A 25,338-nucleotide genomic window follows, 5' to 3' on the forward strand; every position below is an offset into this window, starting at 1 on the left:
TAAAACGAATATTTTGAATGGCTGTGCACTAATAGAATGTCTACATGGTGTTGCGCCAAACAGGAAAATCATCAATGAGTATGAATATAAACAAAAATAACATTGAAATCAAAAGCGTGCAACACTATAAATACGTAGGATTGACAATCACTGATAAGTTAACGTGGAATGCATATGTGAATGGCATTATGGATAAGTTCCAATTTTGGGAACTGTTTCATTGAGCCGCACTTAAAGTACCTAATGTAATGCTTTGTAAATGCTCCGACAAATGTGATGACTAAATAACAAAGACAAGAACAAGAACAAGGCAATAAAAACTATTTCTTCAATTGATTACTAGTCAGCTAGTGAAGCGTTGTATAGGGAGTATCCAATGTTGAAGATTAGTGCGAGATTAGCTTTAGGATGCAAAATAAATTGATACAAAGTTGAAGCAGAGTATACATCATTCATATATTATAACATAATTATAATCTGAGAACAAGAGATATAATAAGAAATTACTATTTCAGAAAACTTAAGTCACTAAGCTCGCCAATCTATCGAAGTGTACAAACATTTAATAACATACCAAGGAAATTGTTGAGAGGAAATGAAAGGGCTTGCAATTTGAGAGTATATTTTAACAACAGAATTTGAGTTGAGTCAATTTCAAGATAACTTATTGATTGGTTTATTTTCGATATTTTAATACTTGTTAAAGTTTGTGAGATAAAGGCCTCGGTGCCAATTTTGTTCAACGCATTTGAGGTCTGAAATAAATGATTGAAAAATCATTATGCGACTCCTTCTAAAGAAAGAATTGGAAGTTTCTTGTAGTAGTTACCATATAAATATGGCCATTTTTATTGAATTGTATCGCCTAGTTCGATTCTCAAACAAAATCTAATCAGTCGATACACCTGTCTTTTTGAATATCTTACGTCATATTATTTAATTGCCAGTAAACGTCAAGATAGATTATGCTGATCTATATAAAGTAGTAGAATATAAAATATATATTTATACCTCAGAAGGACATTGACATAAAGACGACATGAGCCCCGCCATAAGAAATGAAGCGGAAATCAAGTGAAAAGGGATCAATACCATTGAAATCCAAGAAGGCTGGCCCCTTCAAAAGTCGCCATCTTAATCTTGAGGTTTTTCTAGAATAAGTTAGCACACCAGTGTTTTAGGCAGTTTCAACTGAAACAAATCAATGAATCGTAGCGTTTTTTCTTGCTTCATCTAATCTTGCTTCAATATGGGAGAACCATCAATCATTCCGAAGAACTGGAATAAGTTGAATGATCTGGATCAAAGTTAAATGATATTATGAATGATGAAACATAAGATATGCAATCCAAATTCATTTTTCGTATAAATAAACCCGAAATCACGATTTTTTCAGCTAATCTCAGTAATGATGTAAGCCGAGAGATAATAATAGATAGTGACTGAAAGCTCAGAACCTCGAGTGCTGCTTCGTTTCCATATAATTATCCAAGCGCCTGAAATAATATTCCTAGTCAAACACTCCTTCAAATCACGGAATAATCTCTTTCACCTGATGATAATTAGCGCGAACCTATTCAGTATTCTAATTACTCTTCCATTCATTGTGTAAACTTTGGAACAATGTACCACTCCATGTAAGTGCAACGACTTCAATAATTAGTGCCTTACTCACTTACTACGTTGATATCAAGTTTGTACGTTCTCCAGAGCCATTATATGTCTGAGGTTGGATCGATTGCTCACACCACCTCATTATCCTAATGTTTGTCTTTTTCTTTATATATGGAGAGCTTCTTGAACTCGCTAACATAGTATTTTGATTATGATCCTATCCATTTCCAAAGTTTGATCGACGTCGATGTTTGTCTATGGTTTCCCTTACCCTCAGTGAAAATGTGATGTGGTAAGCAAATATGGAGACATGAATGCCATGCGCCTATGAAAAAAGAAAGCACCCAAGTTCAGAACCATGGAAAAATCAAGCATAACTCTATTGTTGTTAAATTCGAAATTATTCTGAATTTGAATACATAGGAATTTCGAACTCTCGATGTTATGTGATCCTGATCTACCTCCTATTTTCAACATGTTTGTTTTTTCCACATTCAAATGGAAACTGTTTGAATTGAACCAACTTTCTGCTTTCCTTAGCATGATTTCTGTCTTTTTCCTCACTGATTTTTTGGAAATATTTAAGAAGGAAGTATCATCTGCTTAGTTACAGACACAATCGCAAGGGATGTTATTTGGGAGGTGGTAAATATATATTGTAAAAGTAGAGGTCCTTAGATAAAACCCTGAGGTATTCCTTTATGGATCTTCATCTAGGATGTTTTTAATGAATTGAAGAAATTATCAGAGTTTTATTAATTGAGGATTATTTCAAGTAATGGCAAGAAATTTAGTTCTAACCTTTCTATCTCAGCATGATTTTCCTATAACAAATTATTTGAAATTTCATTCAATTGATATTTACCCAGGTACAATTATGGATTGTCGTCGGCAAGTATATTCAATAATTAATTCCTAGAATTTTCGAAAGGTTTCTCTACCAAGAACTGAAATCAATATCCTTAGCTATGAATAATGGAATTCACTTCATTTATCAGACTTGATTTTCGCTGTTGGAATCTTGAAGATGTTTTCGTCTCAGATATTACTGACTTACATTTTACGTTTTGAAAAAACCAGTAGTGGTACATCCATCAATAGTTGACAGAATTCCAATAAAGTCCCATAATCTATACATTCGGTGCGAGATTTAGCTATCTGATTCGAATATCACTTATACAATGCACTAGTTGGTACGAATGAAGGAGCTATATGGATACGCTTGGTCGATCAAATGTAACAACTCTCTATCAGAACTAATATCTAACATGGATTCACACGCAGCCCTTTACCCTTCACGTTATGCATTGTCGGTACAATCCGATAATTTGTAGGTTTGATTAGTCCGTGTTAGCGAATATTCCCATTATTTCATACAGACATGTTTTAACATCAGAGTATGAATTTAACAAATTTTGATCGATCGATCAACTCGTTGATTTTAGATTCTACTTTGAAATCTATGGTTATTGATGAGCGATATCGTGATTTGGAAATCACATTGTGAATCGTGACTGTGATTTTTCAATATCAGTGATTTTAAACCGTGATGTGATAACGGTTTCACAATAATTTTTGATACAACTACTCTCGCGTTCACGAATCACGATTTGTTGGAACTGTGAAATATGGAGCTAGCCGACTAGGATATGATATCACAGCTCTAAGCTGTGTATAGGCGAGGAACTGTGAATACCTGTGATTTGGAGATATCAGTGATTCACAGTTAATAAAATATCGCTCATCACTATCTATGGTCCAACGAAAGCAGAACTAAAATTGAACATAATAATTTGAAATTAAGAATTTTTTGTTTTTTTATTTGAGGAAACCTTTTAATATTGCCTTAGTTGATCTGCGTGCTTCGATAGTTTTGTCTTTGAAGTACTGTTTATAACGTCGTTCTTGCAGTTACTGTGATTGGATGATTATATCGAGCGATGAATTAGTGAGTTTGTAAAATTCAAGGTTCGTTTAGCGTGGGAACCAGTGGTGAGGCTACTACTGTCTACGATCGGAACAACTCGTTGGCTTTCTCCTATAACTGAAATCGAAGCAAGAGTGAGAATGCATTTAATTAATTGAAAAAAATGGTATAACAGGCAACCATACAAAAGCTATCTCGATATTTACATGGCATAAGTAAGATGTCTAAAACACTGGTGTTCTCACTAATTCTTCAAAAACCTCAAGATTAAATGGGCGACTTTGAAATACCATTTGAAATAAGAAAGTTTTTGACCAGTAGTGAATGTTTGAATATTAATTATTATAACTCTGTAGAAATCATACAGAGTTGAAATTTTTTTCTGCATTGCAAGTAGCAATTATGTCTACTAGAAATAGTTATTTGTTTTACTAGGCATCGAAGTAGTACATTGACTGCCGTGGCATATAGTTCATAGCCGAGTGTAGCGAGATTCGCGTCTCTGAAACAATGGAAAATAGAAAAAATCTGAAGACTTCATTAGTATCTCTATATTGAATAATGGCTATGAACCAAATCTGTTGAAGTTATCTTCAAAAACAAATAAGTTATACAGAAAAAAAGAATATCTCGATTTTCAGGTGTTTCGAGATATCTCGAGAACCATCGGATATATATTGGATCTGTTAACACCAACACACTCATCCCTAAAAATCGCAACTTTTTTGTAATTCAAGCAACCCTGCATCTCTAGCGGTTTTCGATATCCCTGTTGTGTCCCTTTAAATAGTTCTTACCCTGTAAATCACAACAACTAGAATCAAATCAAAAATTCGACGAAAGCGGAAAACATAAAAATTTAAAAACCTCAATCAATTACGATTGCAATCATAGCATGCTATTATAATTCACTATCGTACAGTCACTGTAGAAAATTGAGCCGCTTAATATTTCCGACAATTGCAACATCAACTTCAACCCTTAATGAGCTCCACGATAAGCACAAAATAAACTCTACATGAATTTTATTCCCCTATTGATAAATATTATTACACCATTAGGAAGTTACCTTCGAACCCAAGTTGTAATTTCAGTTCATGTTTTGTATACACTCTGTGCAACAGTGTTCTCCAATTCACCTGAATGGGCATTATATATCAATTATAATAACATTAGTTGAATGGAAAACATGCATAACGCATTTAGTTGCTCCATATTTAGGGTGTGAGTTATCCGCCTCTAAAGTGGAGTATAACATCGTTGCCTCAAAACAATTTGGGGAATGATAGGGTGATGGAATGTTGGAGCTGAATATTTTCATTGTTTCGTTGACCTATTAATGCACGATGAGGTCCAAATGGCCATCAAAATTCCCACCTTGGTTGCCACACAGTCGAAATCTTCTTTTTCAGTGAGAGGAATGTAATGTATAGGTTTTCAGGAACGCTGATATGATCAGAAGATATATACCGTCAGTTCGTTAAATCTTACTATACCCCTTCATTAAAAATTGTATCTGTTGTATCCCCAATATGCAATTTTTACATTGCACGAAACCAAAATTGCGCGTGATTGACTGTTACAGTATCATGACCATATACAATTTTTTTTCAGCAGCCTGGCTTTAATTTTTGCCTTCATCTTAAAACTGTGAACTATAGCATATTTTTTCCTTGCTAGTGTTCATATTTGACGAGCGCTCGAACTAAATTTAGTCAACTGATCATAAAAGTTTTTGTAGTACGAGATCTCTTTATAATGCCATCCAGTGGAACCCTGAAAATCAATACGAATGTTAAAGACATAACAAACAAGCATGCTAGACATTTATGGCAAAGACTTCAATGGGATACTCTTATAAATTAATAGACTAATACTCAATAAAGATTATCAAAATATATTTAAAAGAACACTAATTAGGATAGCGGTCAGATTAGAGTTCATCGCACTAAAATCAACTATGAAGGAGTTATATATTTTTTAAATTACATATACTAGGTTTAATTCTGATGATATCCTAGCATTATTTCTTCATTTTCCCATCGAATCCTATTCAAGAAGACGATGCGATTTCTCACGCTATTTTATATCGTATCGAATTAAAGTGATCAGTAGACCGTATCTCTCTGATCCAGCAGACAAACACAATCTTTTTTCTAGAATAAAGTCAGTTGTTAATCAGCTCCTTGCACTATTCACTCAAGAGGTATCAAAGGAAAAGAATTTGAAAAGGTTGTTATGCTATGAAATGCTCCAGAAATAAATTGGAATGGCTGCTTGAGCTATAGGTTTGTAATGATTCTTACTGAAATAACCGGATATAGACATAAAATATTTGAATAAATAACAATTCGAAATTTTATTGGGTTTGAAAATATAGTGAAATATCAATACTTCCGAAATTTCAATAGATGAGGAAACAAAATTAAAAATGAGTTTTCAAGTGCATGGTGCATCAAAATAATTATTTTGATGAGAGATATCTTCCTCAGAAACTAGTAAAATTTCAAAGGGTTTTTCAATAATAATAATAATATTTCGTTTTCAATAGCCCGCTATCTCGACAATTTTGTAGATTTTCTACATTTGACAAGTAAAAACTACGCCATTACTAAAATCAGCAAGCTACACACTTCAAAAAAAGTATTGAAATTGTTAAAATTTTGCAGCTACAGTTCGCTAAACTAAAGCACTCTTCAAATAATTGTAACATTATGGAAATTATACAGTTCATACCATTTTCGCATAAACTAAATTAATAATGTTATAAAGATAACATATTCTGCTGATATTCCTTTTACGCATAAGAATATTGGAGTCCTTATATCGGCAGAAAAGGATATTATATCTGAAAATAATATTGGAAATAAAACGATTTCCAACATCTGTTTACCATCATTGTACGTGCCTGAAGTATATATGAACAATTTTGACCGCCTTTGTGGCGCAGTTGTTAAGACCCTGCAGACATCGTAGGGGTGCAGGGTTGTGGTCCAGGTTTTTATATTTGTTAATTTATAGCAAATTTTCTTTTTCTCCAAATGATTTTGGATCGAATACACATGTGAGGATCTATTGTATGTGCATATGTGGGGATTCATTCACTTTTTTTTAATATTAATTTTGGGATTGCATTATTTTCTTTGGTTTTTATATGGAAAATTTTCTACATCAGGAATTTTATTTCTTTTGACTTCATTCTTCTATTTATATTGAATGAGCAGTGTTCTCTAGTTTCACGACATATATCTTCACAATATATGATAGAAAAACAGGAATTTCAGGAATTAAATCGAATATTATTATGGATTTTCCAATAAAGAATTATTCATCAAATTAAATTGAAAGTGAAAGATCCAGCAAATTTATTGAATATTCAATCAAAATTCAAATATAATTCATGTCAGTTTGTTTTGTACGTTATAATTATTGTCGAGAATTTCAGATATACAGGGTGGTTCAGAAAAAAGTCTAGTTCCTGCGGGGCTTATAACTTCTGATAGGACAGCCATAGAGAGATCAATACATCCAGGTCAAACCTGAAAAGAATACAGGTGCTGCAGAACAAAGCTATAAGAGCCCTTTACGGGTTTCCTTATGACACGTCAACAACTGTGTTATACAGAGAAACAAAGTTGATGAAATTCGACAAAATACTTATTCTCAACCAGTACAAATTGATCTATAAAGTTAATGATAATCTTGTCAAAAATGATTTACTGTTGGGGAAATCTGGTGAGTTGCATTAACATAATACCAGAAATAGGGATAAATTTCGTCTCAAGAAAGTACATTCTGAACTGAGCAGAAGATTTCCTGTTTATTCAAGTATGAAGGAATACAACAACTTACCTATATCTTTGAGACAGTGTGATGGTTATTTGAAATTTGTAAAGTGTATTAAATCTTATATTCTATTGAAACAACTCAGCTGATTTGTAGATTTAATGTGATAATAAAAAAAACCTTTAGCAGTTTTTTTCTGAAATAAGAGATAAGCTTAATTTCAAAAGGAATCCATAAGGAAATTCAAATTGAGGATATGAGGAATATTATGCGAAAGGTTTGAGCACTCTCCTATCAAAAGTTATAAGCCTCGAAAATAAGGGACTTCATTGTGAACCGCCCTGTAGAACGTAGATAGATGGTTTTGGAAATATTTTTCTATAGCAAGGGAGATAGAAAAAAATATGAAAATAAATTTTAAGATAGATGAGTGGCATTAGTTTGTGATCAGAAAATTGATTTTGATATACTTATTGAATGAATTCAATTACACTGCTCAACAATTGATAGGGATCACTTACTTGTTCTAAATTTATTTCTGAAATATTCGCTCCAAGATTATAAATTTAGTCAGATATCAGAGTATTTTCAGTTGATAATATGGTTCACTTGAGAAAAGAATGAAAAAATGGAAAGTTGGAGAGAAAAAAAGACTTTATTAGGAACACTCAAAATTCTGTGTTTGAATAACATAAAAATTTTATGATGAAACCACAAGAAGGCTGAAGTTTCGGTTAAGCTAGTACCTAGTTGGTCCCCCACGAGCTCGTCTCAAGCATTCTACCCTACGAAGCATCCTTTCGATCAAACGATTTATAAAATTTTGGGGCAAATTCGTCCAAATATCCCGTAAAGCGTTAGAAAGGTCCTCCAGGTTATTGATCGGTTGTTCTAAGGTTGACAATTGTCTAGACATCTCAGACCAGACATGTTCGATACAATTCATGTCTGGAGAGTGAGCTGGCCAGTCCATCCTATCAATAGCATGAGTTTCTAGCGCTTCATTAACCAGACGACTACGGTGTGGATGGGCATTATCGTCAATTAAAATGAAATTCTCGCCCACGGCAGCCGCAAACGGAACAATTATGGGTTCAATAATCATATCGTGATATCTCTGGCTGGTCATGGTGGTGTTCTGCAGAACAACCAACTCTGTGCGTTGGTTCAAACAAATGCCTCCCCATACACATATAGAACCTCCGCCAAAAGCTGTTGTGGGTACCATAAACTATTCTGCATACCTTCGACCTCTTTCCCTCCAAGCAAGAATACGTCCATCGGAGTTGACCAAACGAAATCTAGACTCATCCGTAAATAAACATCGGCTCCAATCTTCAAGTGTCCAATTGCGGTGCTCCTCAGCCCATTGCCGTCGATGAACCCGGTGTTCCCTATTCAAACGGGGATGTTGTACCCTCCTACGTGCTCTTAAACCACGAACATGTAGTCGTCGTCTTACAGTCTGGTTCGAAATTAGAACTCCTGTTGCAACTCTCAGTGATCTATTGAGCCGCGACGCCGGGTAAGTGGGATTTCTCCTAGCATTGAGGATCAAAAGACGATCTTGGGCAGCTGTTGTACTGCGCTGCCGACCTCCCCCACGAACATAAGCTACTGAGTTGTTTTGGATGAACCTATTCCAAGCCCGACTCACGACACTTTGCGAAACATTCAACCGCCGGGACACTTCTCGCTGGGACAAACCTTCCTGTATCCACCGTATGATTTGGTCCAGTTGCACAGGAGCCAAACATCTTCTCGGCATGACTGATAAGCTGATATTATTCTCATTTCTTCAATTATTGTCACCTTATGTGTTTGAACGAGAGAAAAAATAGATTTAATAACAAATACCACATTGCTTTTCACTCCACCTGTAACAGCCTACAGATAATAATCGATTTTGTGAACAAGAGCCGATGAAGTGAGGAAGACTTTGATATAATCAACTCAAAACATCTTTACTTTTTCCTTAGAGAATATATAATGTACAGATATTCACGAGATAACTTGAAAAAAATACAAATGAAGAGAAGTTCATAAGTGATCCCTAGCAATTGTTGATCTGTGTATATAAAACTTCACTTCAAAAACCTAATATCGATATACCATCAAGTCAAGATAACCCTTTAGAATGGAATTCAGCTTTTGCTTCTTCCGTGCAGATTAAATCAAACACATTCCCTTAATTTCGAAAGTAGATGATTTACGACATGCATGATTAATACTCGGAAACATTATCAATCGCGAAGCTTTAATTATAATTTAAAAATTTACATTTCTCCAAAGTTCTTCCATTCGCCGCACAGATCTGAGGTACTCGTAGAAATTCTGATTTTAATGCTGAGTATAATTAATCTTTCTCTTGTGATTTAATGAGGTTTTTTTCCGTTGATTTTTCATTCAAGGGCTTCACTCTGGCTCCCCCGTTTTTCTTTGTTTGGAACGTTCAAATTTGAATTTTCCACGTCTTTCATTATCACATTCCCGAGAAGCTGTGTTTAGTTTGTCGTTGGCGATCAGGAACTTTTGAAACTCATTGGATTCGAAGTCTACTGTTCCTTCTCACTGCCTATTTGGAAAAATCAACTTTTCATTAATCAAACATTTTAGAATCTAAAAATGAAGGCATTATCAGTCTTAGAACAAACCCTTTGAGTCTCAATAATCTGGCTGAACGAAACAAATTTAGAAGTGCTTTCCATCAGATTTTCAGGGTAATTTATGTGTAGGTGAGACTTTATTTGAATATGACCATATTGTTAAATATAATTATTCGAAATAATTAGATTAAAGAGGAATTTTTAGTATATTCCTCTTTAATGTTCGATAACAAAACATTTCATTGTGTATCAAGTACTGATTTCCTGTGTTGTACTTTGATATTTACCTTTAGATTTGTTTTGATTTTATAGTTATCTTCGGATAACTTCTGAAATAGTGAGAAAATCAGGTGGTCTACATAACCCATAGTTCCATAGAGCCGATAAAATCTCGAAGCTTGGGTTAGATCAGATAGATTGATTAAAGTAACCTCTGGTCTTGAACACACTTCAAGCAACTCAGTTGATATATGAAATAACTTGGGGATGTAACCCAAAAATCCTTCGATGAATGTCATGATTGTGAGACCATAATAAATTATGCGACAATAGTCTGGAATGCCACAGCACTCCAGAACAGTCCTCAATATATTACAAAGGTAAGCCTGTGTTTATATCACTGGAGCTATTATGTGAGACCGTACCTAACTAGAACATGGAGATAATTACAGATTTTTTAAGATTGTGATAGAAATATTAGTTCATGAGCTCATTTCAACATTATCCAGGAAAGGTACCGGCAATCAGAGAATCAGTAATGAAGCCTGGTCCTCTTTGACCAATTACATACTAGCATCTGGAAAACTTTCACAATGAAACTAAGTATAAAAGAAGATTAGGAAACGGAATCCGCAATCCCAGCTCTCAAAAAGAATACCATCAGATGGTACACGGATGGTTTCGATCACATGGCGGAGATTGCCGTTGGAGTATTCAGGGCTGGCATCAGATGCTCACTATCGCTAGGTTGCTAGTTTGCTGTCCTAATGCCTTTCATCAGGCAGAGATACTCGGAATCAAAAGATGTGTGGAAATGAACCTAGTAGGAAACGTGATATTACATTCTGGCATTAAGACTGTAATCAAAGTATTAAGCTCACTGGTCGAAATCGAAAGTGTTTTTTATACAACTTGTTTTGTTTGATTGAAATGTTCCATTTGCTCTGGTAATATCGATTCCAATAATATCTATGTGACTGGTCACCATTGGTCCAGATTTGGTATAGATAAATGTACCTACAAAAAAAAATTCAGTAGAGGGATCATTGAAAAAAGTTTTTCTGGAACATTGTTCTGCAAGATCTTAAAAGTATCTGGATCTAAGCAAGAAGCGCTACACATCCTCACTGGATTCCTCATAGAACATTATCGCCTCAGGGAGCACCTCATGAGAATGAGTCTAGCAGAAAACGAGGAGTTAAGATTCAGCGGTGAGGGGAAGAAACTCCTGATAACCTGGTGTTGGAATGCCTGGCCGTCGCTATACAATGCAAAATGCTTTGGACAAGAGACATGTGGAGGTGAAGAAGTCACTTTCTTGAAGTCATCCCAGATACTGGAGTTCATAAGAACTCTGAAACTGGAGGACGAGCCATAGACTCTGATGGGGGTCAAATGAGACCAATATAGGTCACGGTGTAATGAAACCTCCTTCTAAATCTAGTCCATTGTACAATAGAGCAGATAAAATCTCGAAGCTTGGTTTAGATTGGATAGATCGATCAAACTGACCTCTTGTTTGAAAATTTCAATAGTAATACCACTAGTGATGATATCATAACGAAAGGTGGTGTTTTCTTCCAGCAACGCAGTTAAGTTATGAAATAAAAGACATACCTACATATAGGATAAATTCAACTACAAGTTACGAGTTGTATTCTGTTGAATTATTTCACGAACAAAGTGAAATATCAAAAACTTTATATTGGTGAGAGACTGTCCGTATCCATGGTTATGTCGTTGAAAACGCCAAAGTTCTCAGACCAATCAAATTTTGGAGACAGCTGGTGCTTTCTCGATGATACCAGCTGCCTTTTGTTTGTGATTGCTCAAATAGAGTAAAAATTTTGATATGAGACATATAATGACTCATTTCGTTGTATAAAAAACACAACATTCAAAGACATAACGTGTTTGAAATGTTGCCAACTCAGTAATCTCTTAGTTCGCTCACAGTTCAAAATGAACAGTTATTTTCCGTTGAGACCTCGTTCAGTAAGCCGCCGACGAGCGGAAACAAAACTCAAATCATCATAAAAGAGAGATATTCCAGATATTCGAAATATCCCAGCACCCATCACATTTCGATTTCAATCTTCCCGACCTCAGAGAAATATCATCAAAATTCAAACCGCAATTGGTAGATTGGCTTGACGACTGCCACGCCCACTTCGGTTCCCGCGAAGGAGCATTAACGGATATAAGGGGATGTGATGGGGCTGTCATTATGACTCGGAGGTGTAATATCCGGCAACAAACATTCCAATTTTTCCTAATCAAATTTCCCGAGACGTATTGGGTATTTCATTCACCCCAAGTTTGTCGGTTATTAATTACATTTAGTGCTCGTGGCGGAAATTTGGTGAATTGAAAAATGTATTCCCTCATTCTGTGGATGCAAACTGTTGCTTGACAGAAAAGGAACGTGTTTACAAAGCACAACTCAATCATTTAGGTATGACTTCTCTTTATATTCAATTCCTACGAACATATTAAAAGAGATTGGATCAGATAAGCACATACTCATCTATTTAGGGACACTCCAGCGTATTTACAACAACTTTGGACGTCAATGAGATAGCTAGATCGGTGCTATTTTCCTTCAAATCTAATAATAGAGAGAATTTGAACGTATGAACCTGTAGAATTTCTCAAAACTATTCCCGTGCACGACAAATATAGTGAATACTATGCGTGGTTTAAATCCACAAGTTCCTGCAGAACTAGCACCTGATCAGTCTTCTCTCGTGCATAGGAAAGATAATGAAAAGATTGAGGGCAATAATTGAAGATCATACAGATTGAACATTTCGATTTTCAAACTCCAAGGTACAAAAAGTGCTCTGAGTAGTGGAACAAATCACAGGGTCTGTATCTAGGACGTGGCCAAAATGTTTGAAAAAGTATAGTACAATGGCCCAAAGGATTGCTGTGCAAACTGCTTGCAGCCGGTTTTTCTTTCTTCATGGTTCAACTAGTCGCCTCTTACCTGCATTCTTGCAAATTTGGAGCCAACGTTGAGGGAGTACTTTCTTCAGAGAGGACACTTTAGGCCGGAGTCCCACAGGGATCTCTTCTGCAACCGTTATTGTTCACATTATATGAATCTGACATGAGAATTTGAATTTGAATGTATGAACCTGTAGAATTCCTCAAAACTATTCTTTGAGTAGTGGAACAAATCACAGGGGCTGTATTTTTGGACGTGGCCAAAATGTTAGATGAAATTTGGTACAATGGTCCAAAAGATTGCTATACAAACTGCTTGCGGCCGGTTTTCCTTTCTTCATGGTTCAACTAGTTGCCTCATACCTGTATTCTCGCAAATTTAGAGTCTACGTCGAGGGAGTACTGTCTTCAGCCTGAGTCCCGCAGGGATCTGTGCTGTGATCGTTATAAATACATTATATGAATCTGACATGTCGAATAGCAGGAAAGTTTCCATGGCATATTAAGGTGATGATACCGCCATTCTTGCCAGTTCGTGGTGTCCTAATATGGCAACGAAATACCTGCAAGAAGCCATTTTGAGACTTCAATAAGGGTGGCTCGATGAATAATTAAAAAGCAAGGCTATCCTCTTCATCCGAAAAAGAAAAGATCTTCATGGACACGTTGTAGTGTTCGGTAGGAGATCGAGAAGAAAGATATGGAAATATGTGTATTAAGTGATCAATAAATTCACCAGGACTTCAATTTCCATATAAATTGCGGAGCACTTGGTAAACGCAGAAGTTACGGCCTATTATCTATTTATTATTCGTTCAATCGATAGTTTTAAAGTATGAATGGAGAATATTGGAGTAGCAATTTGTTTCTGAGCAACAGGAACAGCTTGGGAGAAATACACTCCAATATATACACATAGACAAAATGAAATTACTCTTTGCTTTTCATAATAGAAAATATAGGGCTTCAAATATGTTTCACAATAATCATCTAATCATCAAAGTAGTCAAGTGATTAATCATCATTTTCTTTCATCACTGTATTCAATCTAACTTATGAGAGCACATTGTATCACTAGTACCAGAAATAGAGTAAACATTCCGCCAGAAGCTTACTTCAATACTAATTGAAGTTTGTCCACTCCAATCTTGCACGAAGAAGCGAACGTCTTGATTTTTAGTAGTTTTCTACTGGCTATAAGGCGGGGAAAAGATTTTAGGTAATAAAAAAAATGACGCGACAAAATGGCGAATGCGCTGATGTCAGATTGCTTCTAGTAATTTTTTAAAAGGTTTCAATTTGGAATAGTGGTTTGTCAGAAATTTTCAAGAGAGTGTACGCAAAAACATCAAAAAGTTATGGTTAGAGATGAATGGTTTAGTGACGCATGGTGAACAAACAGACATACTTCTCTTTTATTTAATTAATTATTAATTTAGTGAATTATAATGTAGTTACTTCAACTTCAGTATAGATAAAAATGTTCTGGAGAATATAGAATGAATTTTTCCTATTAACGAACTAGTCTTTAAAAGATTCAGGTCGAGAGACCTAGACGGAGACTACCTTTTGCTCAAAATTAAAAAATTACAAACAGTTGGGACTGCAATTTCTGTGCGCAAAAAAAAAGCCAAGCACTGGAGGCTATATTGGAGGTAGTTTTCTCAATTCAAGTAAGATAAAAATTAATCACTGAGCCCTTACTAGCTCCATATTTTTCCAGTTAAAATTTATGCAACATGTTGAAGAAGTCTAAGATTCAAACAACTGCATTTGAACAAATATTTTGCCATAATTATGCGTCAATGATCAAATGTAACTTTGAAGTTACAACTTCAAAACAACGTCCAACCTCTAGAAACACAAACACTTTTTATGAAAGTATTAGAGTTATATAGTAATCTTTATCTGGCGAAGTAGAAATACCAAATCCCCCATCATATCTGAATACAGTGGATAAATAAAAAGCAGGATTGAAAAAGATATCGTTGAAAATCTTCTGAGAGAATACTTGAATTGCATTCTTTTATTGGAGCTTCATGTAGGAAACATGGGGAAAATATCCTGTTTATCCTTATTCCGTTTTCTTAGAAGTGTATAGTCCACTTGAAGCTTATATCACTTATATATAGACCCCTTTGCCAGCATCAATTCGAATACTCCCCAAAGAAAACTCAAAGCAGTGTACTTTAGAAAAGGAAAATATCATGTCAAACATAGCAAAAATTTCCGATATGGAATGTTTCACATAGGTCCTTTGTGGATGGCAAACAAGATTTTCCAGTTATAAAATACGAAACAAACTGCATTGATATTTCGAGGCATTTGCTTCGCTGACGTGCCCAGTCCGCAATATCCAATATAGCGTCGCCGTCTGTGAAAATAAGGAGAGTAAATAAGATATGCAAAACTTGTATCTTCTCAGCATACAGATTACGAGGGTGAGGGGATCGTGGCCTAATTTCAGTCATGTTTTTTATTCAGGTAATGAATACCAACTGTTGGAATGATATGAGTTTAAATTGAGGTATTTTGCTTTTCGCTCATTGGTTGCTTCAGATCCCTATGTTGATTTTACGTACGTAATATATTTCTGTATATTTGAAGGTGGTGATTGGGATACAGAGAGTGGAGTGACTTGAATTAATCCGTTATGTTATAAAGGGTGTTTTTTTTTAGAGCTATAGAACTTTAAATTGCAATAAAACAACGATGGATTATTCGATTGACATTAATTTTATTTATCCGCAAGATAATCTTGTGGCATTACATTTCAAATATGATTTCTGGCATATGACCGCCACGGCTGGCTCGGATGTAGTCCAATCTGGACATCCAATTTTCGATTACTTTTTCCAACATTTGTGGCCGTATATCGGCAATAACACGGCGAATGTTGTCTTCCAAATGGTCAAGGGTTTGTGGCTTATCCGCATAGACCAATGACTTTACATAGCCCCACAGAAAGTAGTCTAGCGGTGTTAAATCACAAGATCTTGGAGGCCAATTCACAGGTCCAAAACGTGAAATTAGGCGGTCACCAAACGTGTTTTTCAATAAATCGATTGTGGCACGAGCTGTGTGACATGTTGCGCCGTCTTGTTCGAATCACAGCTCCTGAACATCATGGTTGTTCAATTCAGGAATGAAAAAGTTAGTAATCAGGGCTCTATACCGATCACCATTGACTGTAACGTTCTGGCCATCATCGTTTTTGAAGAAGTAGGGACCAATGATTCCACCAGCCCATAAAGCGCACCAAACAGTCGGTTTTTCTGGATGTAACGGTGTTTTGACATACACTTGAGAATTAGCTTCACTCCAAATGTGGCAGTTTTGTTTGTTGACGTAGCTATTCAACCAGAAGTGCGCTTCATCGCTAAACAACATAAAATGGACGTAGTGCGCTATACGTATTCCGCAAAGAACCATTGTTTTCGAGATAAAATTGCACTATTTGCAAGCGTTGTTCAGGCGTGAGTCTATTCATGATGAATTGCCAAAACAAACTGAGAATAAATCACTTGACAGCTGTCAAATCGGTCGCCATCTTGAACAGTAATGCCAACTTAAAGTTAAATATCTCGAAAAAAAAAACACCCGCTATTAGTTGTACAAATTTGCCACCGCCGTTTTGCAAAAGATGGCTGTAGCGGTAAGTGGTAATCGAAATAAATAGATAGTAGATGTCATACAATCAGTTTAGGTATTTGTGAACATAACGCCATCAAAATATTACTCGATTTGTGTCTGCATCATAAAGTTATTCTCGATTGAATATGTTAGCTTACGAGCCAAATTCTCGTCATTTGCGGGAGGTTTCGATTTTCTGCTTTGATATGAAGAAATCTGCGGCTGAGGCTCATCGAATGTTCTCAACTGGAACAATCTAGGCGATCGTTATCGAACGAAATCAATACGTTCAAACCGAGCATTGAAAGACAAACAAAAAATTTTTTTTACTCTTACCACCGCAGGGAAAAGTGACATTCTCGAACGTTTACCGAACAATACTATTTTTGTTGAGGTGTACAAAATTCACAACTTCGAGTCTTATACGGTTTCACTTACACCTCTTGAGTACAAACCATCTTATCAAGATAATAGGTTTCGTTATTAAATGACCAGCTTATGGAACGAAGAACGAAGGGAAGATGAAAGAAAATGGGAGTAGGCCTTTTGTAACAAATTCGTTTTCATCATCAAGAAAAACTTATCATTCTGCGGCGAGGAGCGGAGAACTTTTATGCCGACCATCTACACGAATGGGGTCCTGTGGGCTCTGCGGATTCCTGTTTATGTCGGAAACGAAAGATGTTTTCCAAGATGAAATAATCCAAGGAAACAGTCTTAAAACATCGATAAACACCAGGTGCCGACAATCAAGGGGCTTTTCCGAAATTGCTGTCGAATTTAGCACGCATTTTATGAAGCTATATAATTATAAGGGCGGCCAAAAAAGATGAATCCTCCATTTTACGATGTTCGCAATAAATTTTATTAGGGAACATCCGAGGTTTCATTTATGCTGAGTCTTTATGGAATCTGAAGACATAATGCACTGAAGCAGTCTATTCCCCAGTCATCGGTTACTGTTTTATAACGATTAGAATTTCGTAGTTTCATTATTCATGTATGCTCGAAGTGGTTCTCTTTATGTCATTTTTCCTGTAAAAGTGGGAATTGCGGTAACCTCGAAGCTGTTATTAGTGTGTTATCGCAGTCGTATTTTTCGTCACAATACTGCTATAATATTCGCTTTATAGAAGATATTGAATCGTTGAAGTTTTCGTTGGTTTCATCTATTTTGTCATTTATGCCCTCTTGAGATAGTTATTGTTGGAAACTTTATAGGGTTGAGTGGTTTTCGGTAGTTTTAATTGTATTTTTATTCATTTGGTTCCTGAAAAATTCAGTTTGTTTGAATTTAACACAATGCCAAATATAAAAAATTTTCTCGCGAAAGTTTCACTTCAAATTCATGAGAATAGGTAGCTCAATTCTCAATACACATCTTAATAGTACACTACTTTTTATCTTTTCTTTCGATAAAAAAAAATGAAATCTGATATTTTTCCTTATAATAAACAAAATATTCATTATTTTCTGCATCTACCTTCTGAAATCCAAGGTTAGGCAACTTTTGCTCTCCTAATGTCATTGGTTGTTTCACGTCGTTTGGCGCGCTTGACGTTTGTTTTCTGTATTTAGGTATTCATTTCAATATATTTTGAGTTAATATGGAACATTGATTCACTATGGGACATGAGAAGTGCGTTACGTGGAGAAACTCTTGAAGTGAGTGAACATCGTATCACTGATATATGTTTTCATTTCCGCGCGACAAATTTAATAGTTCATGTTGAGGACAAAATCTGCTTACAGAAAATGGCATATGCTTCCTCTATCTATGTTTATTACTCTGAGGTAGTGACCAAGTCAAATCAAGAACATATAATTATTGAATATATTATTAGATACATTTATAGAATTCGTATTTCTTTTATTTTTTTTTATTCCTTAGGATTATATTGATCATTCTAGCGTTTCAACAAAGCAGGTAATTTAGAATATTCTGAAAAAGCAACAACTTTTTTGAACTAAGTGTAGCTTTCGACATGGATCAATGTGACCATAATAAAGATACTTTCAAATGGAAGAAGTGAGCAATCATCAATTTTTCAGATTGGGAGGTCCTCTTTTTTACTGGGCAATATTCCATGAAACGTCTACATATTCTTCCTTGGATTCATTCGGCAACAAATACCTACAAGATGACATTTTCAGTAGAATTTATGAGCTTTGGTGTCCCGCAAATCTGAACTAACCTTCACTGTCAATTTTAAATATTTTTGGAAGATAGGTAGATATTGAACCAAAATAAGCGAGAATTATCTGACTTTTTTCGAAATGTTAAGCGAATCGATTGTCAAGAAAACGATTTTATAGGTAATGAGATTGTTAACGAAAATCATTTTGCATTAAAAAATATCCTTGATATATGATTATGTTGATTGAGATTCCAGAAGAAATAGTACGAGTATTTCGTAGTAAAAGCATATTCCTGAAATCCAACGTTTGTTGGCCTAACGCTTCAATTTACATTTTCATCCGGTAAAGTTTCCCTTTTACTACTAGATACACAATATACTATTCCCAATCTTAATTCCATCAAAAACCAATTCCTCGATTACCTGGAACGGCTTCGACAAAGATAAAAGAACTCCAGGAGATGAGGTCGTGAGCGACAAGTTAATCAGAAACGAAAATGTTTCCACTAATGCTGTCTTCGTAACTCTGTAAGTAACACATAGCGAGTTGACTCTGTTGAAACTTGGATCCTTCTCGGTACATAACGAAGTTGAAATTGATGTAATTTTGTCGAAAACGAATTTATCTTTGTCGCGTTTAATGGCACAAAATTGTTAGCTACGACCAAGGCTTAGGAAAGGAGAAAGGAATTTTCGTTTTATGGAACTACTTACCCGTTACATCGATCGATAACGGATTCTGGTTTGTTATTTCCACGAATAAGCCTTCAGAGTCATTCGAGAAGTTTTAAATCCCTCGAAGCTCGCAAATTCTAGGATCAAGAGTGTATATTGGAAATTATAACATCTAGTGGAATTAAATTTTCTGAGAATATCAGTTTATGCACTTCTTTGATTCTCGTAGCTGTGAATCGATCCATATCCATAATAGAGATGTTATAAATGTAGGCTTGGTTAATCGATCGTCTAAAAGTATGATTCGATTACCTGGCCTTTCGTCTTTTTCTCCGTGACTTTGTTGGATTTGTTATAATACAACTCTTTTCAATTATTTACATCTATTTACAAAGCCACACTTATACAGTACAAACTCAGTATTGAGAAGATCCTAATTACGTCTTAATTACAAGTTTCTCACTACGGTACTGAATTTCGTCTTTAACTTTAGTTTAATCACTCGAAACGTCTTCGTTTATCACGTCTTCGTCGTACTTCAATTTTTTGGTCGTCTCGTCTTCGATTTGTTCGCGACTCGTCTTAATCTAGTCCTTGAACCGTCTTTACGTCGTACATCTTAAGTTGACCGACCGAACTTGTTCTGTCTTAGACTTAAGTTAAAACTGTACCGTCTGTACCCGTCTTTGGTTTTATCTGAACTGTGCTCTCTGCCGATTGGAACTACCCTCTCGAATATCCCTTCTTTCGTCTTGTCCACACCCTTAGGGGAAAGTACCATCTCCTAGTCCAATGAGAGCTTTTGCCGTACCGCCCCCAAAGATCTTCGCGGATTCCTGGAAATCGAATATTCTAGAAGGACTAGAACCTGATAAACACATCTGGTACACCCGTCTTGTTCTGGAACTTTACCAACCCCGTAAATCTCTTAAGTTTTACAACCGACATGACACATTCTTCGACACCCCGAAGAATAACACATCCTTTTTACATTATGTACAATAACCATTCGTTCCCTGTAAATTCATTGAATTTGTCATGCCCTTGGCACTTGAAGAGACTAATAGGTCTCCAAGCATCCGGTTGACCATCTCAATTATTTACAGGGAACAATAAACTGGATCCTACATAAATAAAAAAAGTTCTCAAAATTCCCGCTGAAACGCTCTATCCTGTCACAATATTATAGTGACGTCACTGCATAATAGAGTCACCACCATAAACAAACTAGTTTATCTATGGCCACCATGTGCTAACGGTCTGTCAAACTGAACTGATATCAGCTGATATTGACAGTCAAGTCGGTTTGATTATATCATCTGGCGTTTTAAACCATAAATACCCTAGTTCTAGATAACATTAGTTTGTCCATGTTCTAAACGTTTCAGTGCTATGACGTCAAATTGCCCTGATTGGCGTTCGCAGTAACGTGCTAGTCGATAAGAATTAACACAATTTAAATCAATTTTATTAGATTGAATTCGAGAAAAAAGGTAATGAAAATGCTATTTTAGTATTTAGAATCGGTCTTTAATTTGGAAAACTTATATTCATTTGATTTTGTTATAGGACGCAACATCCCTATTGTATTTTTCAACATTATTAAAACGAATAATAATATCAATATTCTGCGCTCAAGTGACCTAAATAAGTGATTAGTGCATTTTGGAAAAAACTAGGAGAACATTCGTTCGAAGTCAGAAGCTTTTTAGCTCGTCATCCGTGCACCTTTGGATACCACAGAATTATATATAAATGGTCTCCACGAGCGCTCCAAAGCTGCTTAAAACAGTGACAGTTCATTTAGATTATTTAGAAGGAAGTGGAGAGTCATGAGTCATTCTTTACTATACGCATATTTCAGTTTCCAGTTTTCAATGTTTCGAACGATCTGATTGCATTAATGTACCTACGTAGTAAATCCTATCCGGACTTCAAAGAAACCGCACTCCACCCAAAAAAAATCGACAGGGATTTGAATTAATGTGTCTTTGAAGATTCATGTGAGCTATACAGGGTGGCCACTTTTTCAATGGGATTATATTGGTAACTTTTAAACCATAAGAGTTAAAAGGTCGGTCAAATGGAGAAAAAGTTGCATGCATAGAAGCATTATCAAGCTGTTCAAACAAATCGAGATCAGGGCCGGTTATTGAGATATCATAAGAAAAGTAAATTCTGTCATTTTGATTTTTCTTTTTTTCCACTTTATTTCAAATATTATCAGAAAATGTTACAGGAATTTTTTATTTGACAGTAAATTGTTCTCAATTTGACGTAATCAGATTTCGTATCCAACGTTTCGTGCTCTCTGGGCCACCCTCAACCTCATTTTTTCAATACGGACCTGTATATTTTATGACACTTTTCGAAAAAACTTTTAACACTGAATTCAACGATATATCCTACAATGTCATTCAAAGTTGATTTTCAGGTGATTTTGACCCTTATCCAATTTTCTTTGGGTCGGATCACCTACATGTACTGCCCATTCCTCAAAGCGATCTATCATTGACAATTTCATAAGGTTAGGTCGTAGATGTGATATTGATAACTCATTGAAGCTCCAATGAGAATAATAAGTTCATCAGTATCCTATGAAAAGTCATCTTATAATGAAGTGAATTTGTGATGAAGATGGAAAAACACTAAGCTTAAATTCAAGAATATTACCGAAAAAACCACTCAGAATCATCAAGAACATGTGATATAAATGGTGTAGGTATTTGGAATGGGTACATTGAACGATCAAGCAAATTCTAAACTTCTCTATCATTTCCATCGATATTGAAAAAAAGTTGATAGTAATGTAGCAGAATTAAATCTGAACCATCACCGTCGCTTGAACAACCTAAAAGGAGACATTTTGCAAACTCTGCAACTTTCATACGCCACGATTACCTGTCACATCTATCGATCCCGAATTTATTTCTCTCTGGATTCCTATACAGTGGCATGATCCTTGCAATAACGTTGGAGCAAAGCAATCATCGTGCCGTCAGAAGATTCCGTGCTAGAAGGAAGAGTTGGGGTATTGATGTTACTGCATGAGTTTTGCAATATAAACATAGGTTCACTGGGATAGTATATAGCTACAGCCACAGTTAAGAGGAGAAGGAGTGGATCTAAATTTAAGGAAAACATTCTACTGCTCGCAGCACTCATTTGAATACTGCATCGCCAAGCACTCTGCTCTTTGTAATCTGTTCGGTAGTAAAAACAATCCAATCCGTAAGGGCGTTCCAAATTCGGTAGAATAGATGCGAATACGATTCTATTGTGCGATTTGAAGTCGGACATGAAATATTATCGCGTTTTTCAATGAGGGTATCGGATACGAACTCAAGTGGACTATTTTTTCTACAGACATTTTGAATGAATATCAATAGTATCCTTATTTTTTGTGTCCCTAGCTGTGTTTTTAAAACGTGTCTGGGTTTGAATTGAATTTTCCGGTAAATTTCAGATTTTTACCTATAATTTTTGAAATAATGCACTGATCGCCCAACTGCAAGCATTTTCGTGATCTACATAGTCGAAGCAATCAATAAAATGATACAATATTCCCATGAAGAAACTTTTATTTTTTTACATTTTCTGAGGGTTAGATATGGAAAATTTTTCGACAAAAAATTTTTCAGGTGATATCGAAAATCGGCTAATCTGAGATCGTCAATTCTGGCACCGCTCACTGATTCTTCGTAGAGCTCACCGTTTTGAAGAAATTTGAACTCGAAATTTGGAAAAAAATTGAATTTGCCTCTAAAAATCGTTATATCTCCTGAATTATTCGTCACAGACCCCTCAAATGAAAACGTTTTTCAAACTTCAAGTTCCGCTCTAAAACATACAGAGGTTTCAAGTGCGTAGCCAACGTCCAGAAGAAGTGGCAGCTTCCGGAAAATTATCAATTTTTTCTTTGAAAATTTCGGATTTTTGCCTATAATTAATTTTGAATTTTGTAAGGTATGGAAAATTTTACGAAAATTTTAGGAAAAAAAATTTTTCAGGTGAGATCGAAATTCTGCTAATAACAGATAGTCAATTATGGCACCGCTCATTGATCCTTCGTAGAGCTCCCGGTTTTGAGGAAATTTGAATTCGAAATTCGAAAAAAAACGAAAAAAATTGAATTACACGTCATAGAACCCTTAAATAAAAACGTTTTTCAAACATCATGTTCCGATCTTTAACTTATTGAGGTTTGAAGGGAGTACCTCACGTCCAGGAGAAGTTGCAGCCTCGGGAATATCATCAATTTTTTTCTCGAAAATTTCAGGTTTTTACCTTTAATTTCTGAAATAATGGCCTAATCGCCCAACTGCGACTATTCTTTTGATCTACGTCACCAAATGAATTGAAAGAATAGTATGAACTTCCCATGAAGGACCTTCTCATATTCGTTAAGGTCCACGTATTGCAAATATTGTGATTTTTCGATATAAAAATTCTCGGACGAGTACGAAATTTGGCCAATTCTAACACCACTCACTGATTTTCCGTAGACGTTCAGGAAAAAACTGAGTTCAAACTTTGTGAAAAAAAGCGTAAAAACTGAATCTCTATACAAAATCGTTATACCTCCTAAAATATTTGTCACAGGCCCCTCGAATGAAACGTTTTTTGAAGATCAAGCTCTGATCTAAATCATGATGAGGTTTCAAGTGCGTATCTTGCATCCAGGTGATATAAAAAAAGAAAAAAAATTACATAAATAATACCCAAATTGCCAGGACTTCTCATGACTTCACATGATTTTCCACGACTTCCCATGGAATGTACTACAGTGACTTCCCAAAGCTGTTCGCCCCTCGGATATTTAGAAATATTCGAGTGCAGTACTGAGGCTTCTATGAATTGTATTGGAGAACTGTGAATACTCATCGATCATAAATATTTGTTGAATAAGGTTTTTCCATTCACAGTATCCTTGTACAGGGTGGGCAAATATGCGAGGTAAGCGGCTATATCTCAGGACTATCGGTAAAAATTTTTACCACTAAAGTTTACAAGAAAACACAGTGGAAATTGTTTTGAAGTTCATACCTCTACTGCTAAGGGGAGTAATAGCTACCGTCTAGAAGAAAAATGAATTTTACTCGAAAATGATTCATATGAAGTTGAAGAAAAAATATCATCACTGTAATCCTTTGGAAATTCTCTATCTTTTTGAATTGTCACTTTCGATTTTACGACATCAAATAAGGGTAGGTGAAAGGGGGAAATCAGACTGATTGAAATGCCTATAACTTCAGTTTGGCTCAACATTTTTGAGCAAATTAGATCTCGTCTGAGAGATAATATCTTGTTGATTGAGGACAAAATATACTCATGATGAATTTGTTTCTGCTGCTTTCGATAGGGGGCGCTAAGTCAGAAGTTTATTGTTTTGTTCATTTTACTCCGAAATTTCAAATGTAATGATAGGATTTTCTTAACAGAAAGAGAAATTTCATCAAATTTGCATGAAAAAACCTGAAGGTCGCAAAGCGATCGTTTTAGCCGTTCTGAAATTACGGCCGAAAGAAGATATTCTTCAACTGATGCACTGCGAAAAACCAAATTGTGTCTTTAGGTTTTGACAGAAACAGAAATCCCATCAAATTTGTATGAAAAAACCAGAAGGTCGCAAAGCGATAGCTTCAGGCGTTCTGGAGTTATGGCCGAAAGAAGACACAATTTAGTTTTTCAGTGAATCAGTTGGAGAATATCTTTTTTCGGCCATAACCTTCAGGTTTTTTCATGCAAATTTGATAAAATTTCTCTTTCTGTTAAGAAAATCCTATCATTA

The 25,338-nt window shown here is 35.5% G+C and overlaps 1 long non-coding RNA gene across 1 annotated transcript in view; it reads left to right on the forward strand.

The window, feature by feature from the left end:
• Window positions 1-1,532: 1,532 nt before the first annotated feature.
• The window catches only part of LOC123673793, an 85,927-nt gene continuing 62,121 nt past the window's right edge, over window positions 1,533-25,338 (forward strand). Inside the window, exon 1 of the long non-coding RNA XR_006746545.1 lies at window positions 1,533-1,637. This is a non-coding gene — a long non-coding RNA (uncharacterized LOC123673793). The remainder of the gene's footprint in view (window positions 1,638-25,338) is intronic.

The sequence above is a fragment of the Harmonia axyridis genome, chromosome 2, assembly GCF_914767665.1.
Source record: "Harmonia axyridis chromosome 2, icHarAxyr1.1, whole genome shotgun sequence".
NCBI lineage: Eukaryota > Metazoa > Arthropoda > Insecta > Coleoptera > Coccinellidae > Harmonia > Harmonia axyridis.